Here is a 17701-nt window from a genome sequence, read left to right on the forward strand (position 1 = left end):
GGACGCGCTCGTGTGCGCACGGAGAGGGCCCGCGGCCGGCGGTGCCCAGCTCTCCCGAGGCCTTGGTGGCTCCGGGCCGCAGCCGGGCCGGGGCAGCGGCCCCCGCAGAGCCCTCCCTCCGCCTGGCCGGCCCGGCCCGGCCGGGAGCCGCGAGAGCGGGAGCAGCGCCCCCTACCGCCCGCCTTTCCACCTCCATCTCCTCCGCCTCCTCCTCCTTCCCCACTCACTCAGTCACAACCGGTTCAGACTGGCCGGGGTGCCCCGCAAAGAACAGAGACGGGACGGGGGGTGGGGGGGATTAACTTCCCGAGGAGGAGGACGAAGACGAGAAGGTGGAGCCCACAGGAGGGGCCGGCTCCCTCCCTCCACGTGGCCGCCGCCGCCGCGGGGCTCGGCGGGGGCAGAGGGCGGCGGCTCGCGGGGCAGCGCGTAGTGGGACCGATTGCCCAATACTCCGGTAGGGGCCGGGGACGGGCCCCCGGATAAATAGCCGCCCGGCAGGCCCGGAGCTGCAGGGGAGAGCGGCGGCCGCGGTCCTCCCCGTACCACCCGCCCGAGGCACTGCTCCCTGTGCTGCGCCCCGGAGACCCGCCGAGGCCGGTACCCAGGTAAAGCGCTGGAGCTCGCGGGGAGGGTGCCAGCGGTCGGCGGCCGCCCGTCTGACTAGCCTCTCGGAGGCGAGAAGTACCTCCTGCGTCTCGGAGCCGTAGGAGGAGGTGACTCTGCCATCCACGGCCGAGCAGCTCGGAACCGGTTCCTTGTTGGAAGTGTGTGCCGGGGGCTGAGAGTGTCCTCCCTGCGTTTGCGCCCACCGCATGACCCTCGCAACCCTTTCTCCGCGGTGGGCCAGTTTACCCGGGGTTCCGAGGGCGGCATTTGGCACGGAGTTGGAAGAGGGGAGAAAGGGAGTCCTGGAGGGAGGCCGGTGCCCTCGGATTGGGCTCAGGGAAGAGATCTGCTCCTGGACTCCCGAGACAGCTTCTGGGACTGCTGGTGGCAGAGCGGGGTGGGGGGGGGGCGGGGGGGAAGCGACGCAGGTGAGCCCCAGTTTCCCAGAGGGCAGCGAGGCCTCGCTGGTGCACGCAGGTGTCCCCGGGAGGGTCGCGTTGGGGGCGCCCGCAGGGGGCTCCTGAGCTGGGAGGAAAGCAGCGCGCAGCTCGGGCGAGCGCAGGAGGCACGGGCGCCTCGGCCACCTGGACACAGAGTGGGAACTTGGGAGGACTTGGTGCTTCACGTTCCATCTGTGGCTCTCCCTAGGCAACCTGCTCTAGCTTCAGCAGCTGCCAGAGGCTTTGGAGGGACCTAACAACCCCTTAAAACCTTGGTCATCAAAAACAGATCAGTGTTTTTAGGATGCCTTGTCTAATCTAGCCCAAGACCATCCATCCCGGAGGTTTAGGTAGGATTTACACTAAATACGCATATTACTTACATAGTAAGTTATTTAATATAATATTTTTTGGATGAATCTCCTGGGTCACAGTTAGTTTGGGTGTCTTTTTTTAAAATCTTGAATTACCTGGATTCTAGTTCAGATTGCAGGTGGGTTCCTCCCCCGCCCCTCAGTAGGATTTTCAGTTGTTTCATCAAATCCTGTTAATTTGGTATGTCCGAAGTTTCTTAGATTTGAGTTGGCTTCAGCTGTGAGAAATTGTTCTGGCTGGTTCAGGCAGAGGACTAAGGAAGATAGAGAAGATTCTGAAGTGAAAGCACCAATTATTAATTACAGGATTATACCTTCTTTTAAATACCTTGTGGATCCAGATAACAGGATTACCCATATCATTGCTAGAAAAAAAATTTTTTTAAGGCCCTGGGAAGTGGAAATGACATAATAAAAATAGCTTAACCTGCAATTTTGCAACAACTCTGCACTGACTGCCTAAGAACATCCTTCTCTGTTTCTCCTCTTCTGTGAGTAGGCAAGAGGGGTAACAAGGACCCCTCCTGTCTGTGGGATGAATATAGAAAAGGATAAAAGATATGCAGAGGTAGATCAGGACACTAGGAAATCTTTTCTGATTTCTGACTGCGACTCAAAAGATGGTGGTGATGGGTGTCTGATCCGTATCAAGGCAGACTGTGGTGCTTTGGGGGTGGATCTGGTCATGAAACTAGTGCTAGAGGATGACAATTAGATGTAGTCAGATTTTCAAGCTTTATTTTGTCACCTCAATTTTTTTTTGGGGGGGGGTTACGCAGCAGGCCTCTCACTGTTGTGGCCTCTCACTGTTGTGGCCTCTCACTGTTGTGGCTTCTCCCGTTGCGGAGCACAGGCTCCAGACGCGCAGGCTCAGCGGCCATGGCTCACGGGCCCAGCCGCTCCGCGGCACGTGGGATCTTCCCGAACCGGGGCACGAGCTCGTGTCCCCTGCATTGGCAGGTGGGCTCTCAACCACTGCGCCACCAGGGAAGCCCTCACCTCAATCTTTTGAACCCCTAGGTTTTGTAGTCTTTTTCCGAAGTGAGCTATCTCTTGAACTTAATTCATACAATGCAGTTGGGCATAGAAAACCAGTGGGAAAGTACAAAAGAAACAAAGTCTTGCTGGTTTAACTGTAGCTTTACAAGAAAGTATCACCTAGTGACTTTAATTTTAATTAAAGATTGCAAGAATGCATATATTTTGAGCTAGTTGGCCCTTTCTTTGGGAGGTTCTTTGCAGACCTCAGCGTATTCCCTGCAGATAATGAGATTGAACTGTGACTTAAAACTGAGTTCAAAGAAAGAACACATGACCCGTTCTTTCGAAGAGTTTAGTCTGGTGGGAAAGATAGGCATGTTTACAAATATCTATAATACAAGATAGTAAAAATGGAATCATAAGGCGGTGACATCAATAGTGTGCTATTGAATGGCAGAGAAAAGGAGAGGTTTATTCAAGGTTAAGAACTGAGAAAAGTTGCGTGGTGGGTGTAGCATCTGAGCTGGCACTTGAAGAAGGAAGAGGATTTTCTTGACGGAAATAAGGGCTGCTGGAAGTCTGGTGTGTTCCAAGGTAGCAGAGCAGTTTGGAGTGGCTGGAGCCTGGAATTTAAGATAGATAAGGCTGGGAGGTCGGATGGGGCTAGATTATGGAGGACATGACAAGCCATGCTAAGAAATTAAAATATGATTGAACATTATTATTGTATTTATACCAACATTGTTAACATCCTTAACTGTAGTTTATTCCTTGAAGTTCAATTTTGTGAGCTTTCCCTAAAGAAGTAAATGAATAAAATCTTAATAGTATTTGCTTCCTATAAATGTAAAAGAGTAATAATGTTTTTCAAATAGCCTTCAGTGCTTTATTCAAATCCAACAATTATTTTCCCTCTGACTCTGTAATCTTATGGTATAACAACTTTTACTTTGATTAAAACTTTGGATAGGAAAACACCTGCACTTTCCTGAGCCACTATGCAGGGTAAAGCCACTTTCTGTTCACTGTTTCAATTACAGATAATAATAATTATTATTATTCATCTTTATTAAACACGGTATGTCAGCTGAGCCACATACCTTATTTTATCTAGGGAGGCATAATTTTTATCTTAATCTGAGAATTTTAATAAGGTCACTCGGCTTAGTAAATGGCATGACCAGGATTTGAACCCAAGAAATCTATCTTGAGAGCCTATCCTTTGGGTAGGGGCATAATATATGATACCTGTTATTAATAGTAGTTAGCAGTTGGGCCTGCTACCTGTAGGAGAAGTGGTTCTCTGTTTTTTCTTTGCATGCTCATTCCCATCCTGATTTTATTTTAGTTTATTTTTTAATTGAGATACAATTGCCATATAACATATTACTTTTAGGTGTACAACACAATGATTCTAAATATGTGTATATTGCAAAATGATCATCACAGTAAGTTTAGTTAACATGTATCACCGCACATAGTTACAGTTTTTTCGTGTGTGTGATGAGAACTTTTAAGATTACTCTCTTGGCAACTTTCAAATATTTAATACAGTGTGTTGACTATAGTCACCATTATCCATTACATTAGCCATCATTCTGATTAATTTTATTTTACAGATTCAGTGATGGCACATATTTCAATGTTTTAACACATCTTCAAACTATTACATGATCTTGTACTTTTATGACCCACTCAGAAGGAACTCTTAAGCTCTTTGAGAAGAGATGGCATATGAGATGAGAAAAACATTAGTGAATGTAGCAGCCTTAAATACAAAGACCAGCCAGATTCCCTGGAAGAGTGTCAATCTCATGTATTCTTTTCACTATTCCCAGCAGATCCCCCCAACTGCACCAGAATTTTTTGTGTTTCAGCATCCCGTATATAATACCATGTGTCTTGATTTTTTTTTTTTACTCTGAAAGTGATATAGCAAATCTACTCGTTTGTACACGACATGCTGAAGTGTATATTCAGACAACAGATTGGAGTCTATATAATCATGTGCAAGTTATGCAAAACACATACTAAAGAAAAGGACACACCAGTGTAGATAGCATCATCAGAGATTTCTTCACCAGAACTTCACCACTACTGCTTGGACCGAGCTTTGTGGGATGTGGGTTGTGTGGAATCAAGATAAGCTGAAACAAGAGCCTGGCAGCATAGCATGATATGAGTGTGGGATAAAGGGAAATGATGGTACCAACTTGCATCTGAGTGTCTGGCCCTCATTTTGCCTATAATGACCCTGTTAAATCTCTAGATCTTTTCATCTTTTCTCAGACTCTGAATGATTTACAAATTCCACTATTTTCTCTTCTGAGCCTGAGAGCAGGATTGGAAATAGGTGGCCATTCACTGGATGGGTCAGTAAGGGCTCTTGAGACTGATATCTCCCCTAATAAGACATCTCTAAACCTCAGGCTCCTTGTACAGAGGAGGAAATTGAGGAGTTCTTAAGATCGAGGATAGCATGTTCACAAGGTTCACCCAGGGCAGACAGGCATCATAGAGGAGCAAAGCAGGCTGGCATGGGAGGTAGGGAGAGCACAGGTGAGACTCTCAACACAAGTCGACCTACATCCTGTGTCAGGGAGACGAGAGGGAGTGGAAGGAACGGGAGAGAACATGCCCATTCAACGAGGGCCAGAGCTACTCAGTTCCAGCCAATTGTTACATAAGAACAGGGCCCAGTGTTGCCAGATCTTCTGAGTTTTGAAGAGAATCCGGGAATTCAGATTTTGATGTGCAAACATTGGCAATTCATTCAAAATGGCTAAAAATAAAAAATAAAATAAATAGAATAGAATAAAATAAAATAAAATATTGGGTAGGCCAAACGAAATACCTCTAGAGATCTAGAGATCAGATTTGGCCCGTATGCTGTCAATTTGCTAGGTGATTTCCAGGCTTCCTTCTGGTTTCAGAGTTCCATGATCCTACCCTCAGTCCATCAGATCTCTAACCTGTTTCTCCTTTGCTGAAACATATTCCAGTACATACCATATCTAAAGTATGATAGCTTTGGAAGAGCTCTTTGGCAAATGCTGGACTATGATAGATTTACAAGGCCTTTAAGGTCATAGAATGCCCTTTTTCGATAGCCATGCTGTTGACATAATTTAGAGGCCCCAGCAGTTAATTGCTTGTGTTAATTATCCCTTTCAGGGACAATTAGTGCGGTTTAATTCTAGGACTCAGAGCTGTTCTCTAAATATTTTCCTTCCTGCTCTTCCTTCTCACCCCAATGTGAGATAATCATCAGCTGGAAAATCAATCCTGGTTTCCACTTGGACAAGGTGTATTTATAGGCTTGTCTTATGGTGTTTAGACAAAGCAATCTTCATTATCTTTACCCTGGCAAGATTTCACCATGTAGTCTGTCTCTCTACTTAAAAGAGAGCTACCTGGGGATGGCCTTGAATTGAATAAGTTAAGGGTTTGACTTTTGTGAGATTTTTTTTTTTTTTTTTTTTTTGGTGGTATGCGGGCCTCTCACTGTTGTGGTCTTTCCCGTTGCGGAGAGCACAGGCTCCAGACGCACAGGCTCAGCGGCCATGGCTCACGGGCCCAGCTGCTCTGCGGCATGTGGGATCTTCCCGGATAGGGGCACGAACCCGTATCCCCTGCATCGGCAGGCGGACTCTCAACCACTGCGCCACCAGGGAAGCCCTGTGAGATGTGTTAATACGGAAGTGTAGTTTAGGTTTTTTTTTTTTTTTTTTTTCCATTCCCTCTTTTTTTTTTGGCCAAGCCACGTAGCCTGCAGGATCCTAGGTCTCCAACCAGGGATCAAACCTGGGCCCTCAAGAGTGAAAGCTCAGAGTCCCAATTACTGGACTGCCAGGGAATTCCCTTTCTAAAAAATTTTTATTGGAGTCTAGTTGATTTACAATGTTGTGTTAGTTTTAGGTATATAACAAAGTGAATCACTTATTACATATACAATATATCCCCTAGGGTCTTTTTTTTTTAAGCATATTTATATGGATCCAAAAAAATAAAATGAGAACAAAACTAGGGGACTTGCATGTGATTGCAATCCCAAATTCTTTTTAATAACTCTGGTTCCTAGGAGAACTACGCAGTTAAATTCTTTAATATCATAGTTTTAAAGCTGAGTTTCTTGGGTGTGATGTGTTCTTCACTTTATGCCAAGGAGCTGTTTTACAAACAAGTGGGCCTGACAATACCTGAAAAGTTCAGAGCAGACATTGACAATGGGAAGGAAGCATTGCGTAAATAAAAGAAGCACGGGGGCTTCCCTGGTGGCGCAGTGGTTGAGAGTCCGCCTGCCGATGCAGGGGACGCGGGTTCATGCCCCGGTCCGGGAAGATCCCACGTGCCGCGGAGCAGCTGGGCCCGTGAGCCGTGGCCGCTGAGCCTGCGCGTCCGGAGTCTGTGCTCCGCAACGGGAGAGGCCACGACAGTGAGAGGCCCAAGTACCGCAAAAAAAAAAAAAAAAAGAAGAAGCATGGCATGTTGTGAGAAACCACATAGCTTATTGTGACCCAGCTGACTGAGAGGGGACCAGCAGAAGGCCCTCAGTGACAGTTCTGAGCCACGGTTTGTCCTTGTCCTGGCTCCAGTGATGAGTCAACCCCCCCTCGCACTTCCAAGAGTGTGTCAACCAACTCTGGATGTTTAACATTTAATCTGAACCTAGAGACTGTCATACAGAGTGAAGTAAGTCAGAGAGAGAAAAACAAGTATCGTATAATATTGCTTACATGTGGAACCTAGAAAAATGGTACAGATGAACTTATTTACAAAGCAGAAACAGAGACACAGAGGTAGAGAACAAACTTACGGATACCGAGGAAGGAAGGGGGGTGGGGTGAACTGGGAGATTGGGATTGACATACGTGCACTACTGTGTGTAAAATACATAACTAATGAGGACCTTCTGTAGAGCACGGGGAACTCTACTCAGTGCTCTGTGGTGACCTAAATGGGAAGGAAATCTAAAAAAGAGGGGATGTATGTATATAGCTGACTCACTTTGCTGTACAGCAGAAACTAACACAACATTGTGAAGCAACTGCAGTCCAATAAAAATTAATAAAAAAAACCCCAAACCTGAAAGAATCGGGTGATTATCTGATCATTGAAGACATACCACCTGATATTACATTGGTAAAAACTTTTTTTTTTAACATCTTTATTGGAGTATACTTGCTTTACAATAGTGTGTTAGTTTCTGCTTTACAACAAAGTGAATCAGTTATACATATACATATGTCCCCATGTCTCTTCCCTCCTGCGTCTCCCTCCCACCCTCCCTATCCCACCCCTCTAGGTGGTCACAAAGCACTGAGCTGACCTCACTGTGCTATGCAGCTGCTTCCCACTAGCTATCCACCCTACGTTTGGCTGTGTATATATGTCCATGCCACCCTCTCACTTCGTCACAGCTTACCCTTCCCCCTCCCCATATCCTCAAGTCCATTCTCTAGTAGGTTTGTGTTGTATTGGTAAAAACTTTGAATTAAAAAAATCAACTTTATGTTTATCCGTGTATTTAGCTAGCCTTTCAGATTCAACTGTGGGAGCAGGCTCTAAGCTCCAAGGAAGCAGAGACCACATCACCTTCACTCCACAATACCTTCTAAATGCATTCAGTTCATTTTCTTCTAAATACACAAATGCCTTCCAACTGTACCCAATTCTTTTTGTTGAATGAAAGCTGTTTCATGAATCATTTTGATATACAGGAGATTTAGGTCAGTAGGTTCTCTACACATTCATTCATTTATTCATTCTATAAAGATTTGTTGAGCTTTCACTGTATGACAAGCACAGTTCTCAGTGCTAGGGACTTAGTGCTAGGGCTTGTGGGCTACATACCTTAACAAATAATAACATGTTGTGATAAAAGTAGTAAGAGCAAAGATTGCCCAAAGTATTGTGAGACCTTCGAGGAGGAATGACTAACTGTTGGCCAAGGGCCTGGATGGCATCAAGTAGGGGAAGACATTTAGGCTAAGTCTTGAAGGAGGAGCAGGAGTTTGCCAGTAGGCTAGCTGGAGAAAGGATTACAGCCCTCCAGCAGCTGGTCGGACTGGAGGGTCAAAGGCACACAGGAGGGAAGGAGCCCAGCTTAAGGGCTGAATTGTGACAGTGGCTTGGGAAGCACAGGTTTTGGGACATCCTGGAGGGGTGGTTAGGGCTGAATCGTTGCAAATCTTTATAGGAAAATGGAAAGAATTAGGTAGCTAGCTGTGTATTGAAAGATCTAAATACCTAATATCATATGGACAAAACATGGATTTGTAAAATCATTTTTTCATTTTTATTTATAATTTTTGAATCACATTATTCATTTATGGCAGGCTAGAAGCTCCAAGAGGGCAGGAATAATCATCTTTGGTTGTCTTTGGCACTTAGAAATTAAATAAAAACCACAGTAAGGACGTTTTTCTTGTCTGGATGCGTGCAAGCCAGAAAATACTGAGTTGAAGAACGATTGGGAAGTGAAAAATTGGAGCAGGGGGTACTCTTTCAAGTTTTTCTAAGCAAACCTTTAAAAGATGCCACAACAGTAACAATACCTATAAACATTTACTCTGTGTCAAGTACCACACCTAGTGCTTCATAGAGTTTATTTCCTATATTCCTCATAAAAATCCTAAGAGGAAGGAGTTCTTCCTATTCTATTCTCATTTTATAGATGAAGAAACTGAGAAGGTTTTTAACTTGCTGAAAATCACATGACTAATAGTCTGCTATTAATTGTGGTCTAACCTCAACTCAGAACTCAGGAAAAATGACTCCAGGGTCCATGTTCTAGACGAGGGGCTTTCAGTGTTTTTGACTGTGATGTGTTTTACAGCCCATCCCTGCCTGCATACACAGGCACGCGTATAAACACTGAAGCCAAGTCTCAAAAGTAGCACTTAACCCTTACTATGATGCAGGAGGTGCTCTTGTATTTTCTACTTTCATTGATTTCATTTGAGTCTGAATTTCAGTTTTAGTTAGTGCTGCTCACAATTCACAATTGATTTGACGACCCACGATGCATTACAGAGTTTGGACAACACTCCTCTAGCCCTCTACTATGCACTGCTTCCCAAACTATAGCTTAATACCCTTTTCTGTTAAATTCAGCAAACATTTATTCAGTGCCTACTACATGCAGGAATGTGGAAAGAACATAAAGAATATAAGGTATGGCCTGACCCTGAGGAATTTTCAGTATAGTGAAGAGAAAGACAAGTAATGGCTAATAATAACGCAGGCCAGGAAAAAAAAGAAAGAAAAAAGAAAAAGAGAAAAGAGAGGCACAAGCCACATGTAGTGGGAACATAGAAGAAGGAGTGATGAATGCTGGCTCTCAGTGTATATACTGATTTAACTAGTAGTGTTTAGTGGTTTGTGTATGTGTGTGTGTGTGTGTCTGCTATAAGAACATTAAAAGACTTTTATGAATAAATAGAAATGTCTTTGGTAAAGTCTTTTGGGACTTAGGGCCAAAGCAGATCTGAAGACCATAATATTCTGTGTATTATTCTCAAAGGTGCTTGAAGTGGAAGTTATCATTATTATTATTTAGATATTAGTTTGTCCAGTATAAGCCCTTGAAAGATGTTAGCATGTTCAGTTATGTTAAAAAGTATCCATTAAAAAAAGGTTTCCAATCAAATTCCCAAAGTAGAAGAATGCAAACCTACGGACCATTTATGAACCTGCATTAGGTAATAAATGCTAGGGTTAAATGGAGAGAGCCTTAAGTAGAGTCTAGCAAAAATCCTGTGGTTATACTGGAGGTAGAAGGAGGGTTATTAATATCTTCCTAATATATCTTATGTACATTAAAAAGATAACATTTGAAAATCCTGGCACTGTGTCTGATACATAGAAAGTGTTAATAGAAAATGGTAATTAAAAGTTATTCCTTGATATGGCTAAGTAAGAGTACAATTAATTCTTGGAAATTTTCTTAGTTCCACTGTTTAGAGAATTCCTAAGAAAGGATAGTATTATGATACCATTGGGATTCCAGGATATTTGAAATCTTTTTCCATAGCCATGTTTGATGTGGGTTAAAAAAAAACTATCAATTTAAATAACTAAAAGCAGTCAGGTCTTTCATTTTAGGCTTGTCCACCAAGAGGAGCAATTATGTAAGCTAGTGCAGTGGTCCACTCCTTTCGGTCAGGAACTTGACATGGAGATCACCTGGAGCCCTTTAGCAACCTGGCCTCAACCCCAGAGATCCTGTTTTCATGGGTCAAGAGAAGGCTCAGACATTGGTCACTTTTAAGCCCTCAAGGTGATTCCACGGTGCAGCCAGGTTTGAAATCCCCTGCAAAGTCTATGTTTGATGATTAGAAACATGCTTCTGTGGAGATGCAATTTATATATGCAACCTTAAAATGGGGTCCCGTGTTTGCTTTTGTGATGCCCATAGCGTCACCATTTTTCCTTGAGAACTAGTTTAGAAAACAAGATCTTAGGTATCTTATAATTATCATCATCACCATTAACAGTATCATCATCGTCAGAATCTTCTCAGAGTTTCCCCTCCCGCCCTCATGGCTGCTCGGCTGGGGACTATAGAGGCTGGCCGGGTGACTGTCTCGGCACAGGCTGCCTGCAGATTCTTTTTTGTTTGTTTGTTTGTTTTTGCGGTACACGGGCCTCTCACTGCTGTGGCCTCTCCCGTTGCGGAGCACAGGCTCCGGACGCGCCGGCTCAGCGGCTATGGCTCAAGGGCCCAGCCGCTCCGCGGCACGTGGGATCCTCCCGGACCGGGGCACGAACCCGTGTCCCCTGCATCGGCAGGCGGACTCTCAACCACTGCGCCACCACGGAAGCCCCCTGCAGATTCTTGAAGCTGCGCTTCCTGGGTCTTTTCTTCGGCCGCTGTGCAGCAGCCGGATGGCATTATGGGAGGTTGCGTGATGCTCTAGAAGCAGTGCACCCAGGCTTGGCCATTTTGGGGACGAGGGGAAGAGACTGGAAAAGACTTCTTTCTCTCCTGGCTGGCAATGGTGTTTATGTTTGCGATCTTTGGAGCTGCAAAGGTGAAACTGCTCATTCTCTTGCCAGAAACCAGCTAACAGATTTTGAGGACTTGCCACATCAAAGGGTGGAGTTAATAGCATTGCCACCACCACTGAGGACAGAACCAAATGTCACAAGTGAAGAGGGAGCAGGCAACTGTCCATTCTTTTTTTTTGCCTCTGCACTCCAGGGTGCTTAGAAAAATAAAAGTCATGCTGTCCTGAGACAGTCCAATTATTCTGCTCTTTTGTTTTGTAAACTTTTGATTCTTTGGAGAGAGATGCTTACCTTCCTGTAACCTTTCAGTTCACTTAGGTGTGTTAACATGGTGGAGGTATTTTATTTTTGTTTTTTTTACTTGTTTGATATACTGTCTTATACCACTTTCTCCTGTTTTCATTAAGAAAAACAGATAAATGGATGTAATCATCTTCTAATTTTTGTATCATGATCTCCTGCATTGATCCCCTCCTGCATTTTTCACATTTTATAGAAAAGCAGGAAAATAACTTTCACCATGGTCATCACTCCTATAAGAATTTTGGCTTTTGCTTTTATTTGAAACCTAGAAGTGACGATCGGTAGAGAGGGTGGCGGGTACGTAAGCTTTGTCCTTGACAGTATAGGTGACAGGGTAGAGCTAAAAGGACAGCCAAGTGCTGGGTGCTGCGTTGGAGTGGATGGGCCCCAGGCAGAGAGTTCCCACTTGGTCCATTTACTCCCTGCTGCCAGCTGCTTTTTATCTTCTTCCCTCCCTCACCTGTGTCCTTCCCCCACTGGGATGAATATGGGACAGTTGGTCAGAAGGTGCTCTATCCGATAGGGCAGTGATTCTCACCCCAGCTGCACATTAGACTGGCAGGAAGGGTTAGGCTCCACCCCGGAGCAGGCTGGTGGTAGGACCTGGCATCAGGGATGTTTAAAAGCTTCCTAGTTGATTCTAGTGCCCACTGTGGTTGGGCGACAGTTTTTGGAGTGTATCTATGGGTGATCTGGGTCAGAATCATAGGGTGATTTTTTTTTTTTTTTTTTTTTTTTGACCATGCTGCTCGACCTATGGGATCTTAGTTCCCTGAGCAGGGATTGAACTTGGGGCTACAGCAGTGAAAGCGCCGAGTCCTAACCACTGGATTGCCAGGGAATTCCCCATAGGGTGACTTTTTAAAAATGCAAATTCTGGGATTCCTAAACTTGAAACCAAAATCCTAGTAGTAAACACCAGTTTTGAATCATTTCAAATTACAGTCTGCCAATATCCAGATCTCGGTTTAAATGTTCTAAGTATTAGGAATAACTGAAGATCAAAATGTCTTAGAAGCCCTAGATTGATAAATGATTCAGTTGCTGTCGAGCTCTGGTGTAAGTAACTAGGAGCTACTTCTTAGAAAATGGCTACCAGGTCCCTAGAAATCCCTTATAGTTACAAAATCAGAGGTAATGTTTAATAAAGTGCTATGTGCTAGGCACTGAGCTTTGCACTTTATTTTCTTAATTAAAAAAAAATTGTATTGGCGTATAGTTAATTTATAGTGTTGTGTTAGTTTCTGCTGTATAGCAAAGTGAATCAGTTACACATATACATATGTTCACTCTTTTTTAGATTCTTTTCCCATATAGGTCATTGTAGAGTATTGAGTAGAGTTCCCTGTGCTATACAGTAGGTCCTTATTAGTTATCTATTTTATATATAGTAGTGTGTATATGTCAATCCCAATCTCCCAATTTATCCCTCCCCCCTCCCTTACCCCTTGGGAATTATAAGTTTGTTTTCTACATCTGTGACTCTATTTCTGTTTCGTAAATAAATTCATTTGTACCCTTTTTAAAGATTCCACATATAAGTGAGCTTTGCACTTTAAACTGTTATCCCATTTTACAGATGGGAAGCCTGAGGCACAGAAACATTAAGTAATTGGCTCAAAAACACATGGTAAGTAGTGTAGACTGGATCAGAACCCAGATATACATGTAATAACAAAGCTCATGATCTTAACCATTACTCAGTTCCTACCTCTGTGGAACCAGATACTAGAAAAACTTCTCTTCCTCTTTACCCTGTCTTTATGGTGAACTATCAAGCAACTGAAACTATTGTTAACTTGCTCCATATCATTTTCTTTCCTTCTTTCTTTCCTTCTTTCTGCATTGCTGCACGCAGGCTTTCTCTAGTTGTGGTGAGCGGGGGCTACTCTTCATTGCGGTGCGCGGCCTTCTCATTGTGGTGGCTTCTCTTGTTGCAGAGCATGGGCTCTAGGTGCACAGGCTTCAGTAGTTGTGGCATGTGGGCTCTAGAGCGCACACTCAGTAGTTGCGGTGCATGGGCTCAGTTGCTGTGCCGCATGAGGGATCTTCCCGGACAAGGGCTCGAACCCATGTCTCCTGCATTGGCAGGCAGATTCTTAACCACTGCGCCACCAGGGAAGTCCTCCATATCATTTTCTATACGTTCTTCTATATGTACACAAGGCAGCCAAAGATCCCTGACGTTTTCTTCAGAAACCTGGAATTTATGTTTTATTTTTATTTCTTAGATTCTTTTATGATGTGTAGTTGTTTCTGCACTTAAACAGAAGCTCTGTTACTGCTTTCTTTGAGGAGCTACAATACAACAGAATAAGCAAAACATAATCTGATTTTATTGCCCTTATGTAAACCTGTTTCTGGGTTAAAAATCTGGGTGTGATCATGAGCTAACTTGATGCTCTGACTTGGGAGGTGACTGTGTCTGCATTAGTTAAGTTACATGAAAGAATCATGAGCTGGAGGAGTCATTAAAGAAACTGTCAGGCCAAAAAGAAAAAAAAATCTGTGTGTGTGTGTTGGGAGGTGTGTGGACATGGAGAGGAGCACCATTGGCCTGTGCAAGGGGTCTTACATTTATGAAAGGCCTCAAACAGATATTGTTGATTTTATCTCCAAAGCAGGCCATATATACGGTCACTGGAACTGTGTGTGTGTTTATAACATTAATTATTTTTCTTTATAAAATCAGCTTCATTGAGGTGTAATTTACATACAATAAAATCCAATAGTTATGTGTACAATATGATGAATTTTGACAAATGTATTCAGTTGGGGTTTGCATTAATTTTTAAATGACAGCTTTATTAAAATATAATTCACAAACCTTATAATTCATCTATTTAAAGTGTACAATTTGATGATTTTTAGTATATTCACAGACCTGTGCAGCCATCGCCATCATCAATTCTAAAACATTTTCATCATCCCCAAAAGAAACCTCACAACCCTCAGCATTCACTTCTCATTTTCTCCCAACCCTCCTAGCCCTAGGCAACTGCTATTCTACTTTCTGTTTCTGTAGACTTGCCTATTCTGGAAGTTTCGTATAAATGGGAACCATACAATATGTAGTCTTCTGTGATTGGCTGCCTTCACTTAGCATAGTGTTTTTAAGGTTCATCTATGTTGTAGCATGTGTCAGTACTTCATTCCTTTTTATTGCTGAACAGTATTCCATTATGTACAGAAACAGACTCACAGACATAGAGAACAGACTTGTGGTTGCCAAGGGGGAGATGGGGTGGGGGAGGGATGGAGTGGGAGTTTGGGGTTAGCAGATGCTAACTATTACATATAGACTGGATAAACGACAAGGTCCTATTTTATAGCACAGGGAATTATGTTCAATATCCTATAATAAACCATAATGGAAAAGAGTATAAAAAAAATATCTATCTATCTATATATCTATATATAACTGAATCACTTTGCTGTATACCAGAAGCTAACACAACATTGTAAATCAACTTTACTTCAATAAAATAAATTTTAAAAAATTAAAAAATACAAAAAATAAAACTACCTACCACCTCAGTCAACTTGGAGACCAAAAGGTAAATATAGTTTATAATAAAGGAAAAAGCTATTCCATTGTGTAGATATACCACATTTTATTTATCCATTTATCAGTTGTTGGATACTTGGGTTGTTTCCACTTTTTTGGCTGATAGCATTAATTTTTTTTTTTTTTTTGGCCACGCCTCATAGCATGTGGTATCTTAATTCTCTGACCCGGAATCAAACTTGTGCCCCTGCAGTGGAAGCATGGAGTCTTAACCACTGGACCATCACAGAAGTCCCTGATAGCATTAATTTTTAAATTAAATTAAACAGATATCTTGATTTTTATAGCCTCATTTAGGCTTCTTTTCCCCTACACTGTTTAATATGCCAGGAGTCTGAAGTGGCTTAGTCCTTTCTTCTGAGACAATCTGATTAGATCACCACAGTGGAATTTACAGTTGTACTAAAATTATTATTTGGAGTTCATTCTCTCTTATAGCTATTTAATATTGTAGAAAATGCTTGTAGAATTGTAGATATAGAAATATATATGTGCATGTGTATATATAAAATAAGGATGACAATATGATTTTACAAAGAGTTTTAATAGTTAATTTAGAAGGACAGTAGGGTGGGTTCTCTTTCTTTTCCTTTAAAAAATAATACTGGGGACTTTCCTGGTGGTCCAGAGGTAGAGAATCCACCTTCCAATGCAGGGGACACAGGTTCAATCCCTGGTCGGGGAACTAAGATCCCACATGCTGCCGGGCAACTAAGTCGGTGTGCCACAACTGCTGAGCCCATGCACTCTGGATCCTGCACACCACAACTATAGAGAAGCCCGTGTGCTGCAAAAAAGAGCCCACGTGCCGCAAGAAAGATCCCTAGTGTAGCAACTGAGACCTGACACAGCCAAAAATAAATAAATAAATAAAATAATAAAAAAATAATATTGATATATAACTAAAACTGTTTTACTTTAGAGGAGAAGTCATAAACTGCACTGATAATGAAATGTCATTGGAAAGTGACAAAATTGATCCAGTGACTCTAACTTTTGAAGGACTAATGTGCTAATGTGACTTTGTTCACTAATATATGAATCAACAAATAGATTCACTTGAAAGTTTACGTTTTTGACCCAGAGGGAGTTTATATATTATTTTAAAGCTTTATAGTACTCATAAATTATCAAAAATCAGTCATAACAGTGTTGACACTTTTGTTACTGATAACTGCAGATGCTGCACTTCTCATCCCTCAGACACATGGTAAAATGGAAGTGCTTAAGAAATAGGAAAGTGAAAGTAGAAGTGGAATAATAGCTGTGTTAAAAAGAGGACTCAAGAACTAGGAACAGGCATCATTACTTACACATTTTTTTTTGGTAATAAGTCTTTTTTTAAATTGAAGTATAGTTGGTTTACAATGTTGTGTTAGTTTCTGGTGTACAACGAAGTGATTCAGTTATATATATATTCTTCTTCAGATTCTTTTCCCTTATAGGTTATTACAAGATATTGAGAATAGCTCCCTGTGCTATACAGTAGGTCCTCATTGTTTACCGATTTTATATATAGTGGTGTGTATATGTTATTACCAAACTCCTAACTTACCCCTCCCCCTCCTTTCCCCTTTGGTAACCATAAGTTTGTTTTCTATATCTCTAGGTCTATTTCTGTTTTGTATATAAGTTCATTTGTATCACTTCATTTTTTTAGATTCCACATATAAGTGATATATGATATACCTCTTAACTACCTTGCTTATACTGTCTCCCAGTAAATGAAATTTAATTAATTTATGTTCAACTCTGAGCTTTAGTATGTATTAGTGTATGTTTGTTTATATTTTAATAGAATTCACAAAGAATTATTTGCTTACCTTTTTTTTTTTTTTTTTTTTTTTTTTTGCGGTACGCGGACCTCTCACTGTCGCGGCCTCTCCCATTGCGCGTAGCACAGGCTCCGGACGCGCAGGCTCAGCGGCCATGGCTCACGGGCCCAGCCGCTCCGTGGCATGTGGGATCTTCCCGGACCGGGGCGTGTCCCGAACCCGTGTCCCCTGCATTGACAGGCGGGCTCTCAACCACTGCGCCACCAGGGAAGCCCCAAATTTGCTGTTTTTACCTACTTCTGTAATTCAAGTAGAAAATATATCTGGGACTCTTTAATGAGATATTTAAAGGTAACATTCAAAAAGAAGTTATTAGAGAAAAATAATTATGGGGGAACAAAGGCAAGAGTCAGCTATTAACTGAAAATAAGATCAAACAGTTGTAAATCACTCTGTGTTTGGCAAAAAATAATACAGAACATTTGCATACATTTCAGGGACAGGAAGCTTCTGTGTCAACATTAAATGTTCATAAATGTCAGATACGCAATTCTGACATCCTATATCTGGGAGAAGAAATTTTCAGCCAGTGTAGAGTTAAGGAAATAACAAAGACTTGACATCAGTTGAACCGAACTG

The 17701-nt window shown here is 42.5% G+C and overlaps 1 protein-coding gene across 3 annotated transcripts in view; it reads left to right on the plus strand.

Moving 5' to 3' along the window:
* The first annotated feature begins 226 nt into the window (after window positions 1-226).
* Window positions 227-17701, plus strand: part of SLC16A9 (solute carrier family 16 member 9) — a 65138-nt gene continuing 47663 nt past the window's right edge. The window contains exon 1 of one of the 3 annotated variants that reach the window (XM_059055072.2): window positions 227-608. The gene's annotated coding sequence lies outside the window, so the exon portion shown is untranslated. The remainder of the gene's footprint in view (window positions 609-17701) is intronic. The other 2 variants (XM_059055073.2, XM_059055071.2) reach the window with 2 other exon arrangements.

This window comes from Kogia breviceps, chromosome 2, assembly GCF_026419965.1.
Source record: "Kogia breviceps isolate mKogBre1 chromosome 2, mKogBre1 haplotype 1, whole genome shotgun sequence".
Classification (NCBI taxonomy): domain Eukaryota; kingdom Metazoa; phylum Chordata; class Mammalia; order Artiodactyla; family Physeteridae; genus Kogia; species Kogia breviceps.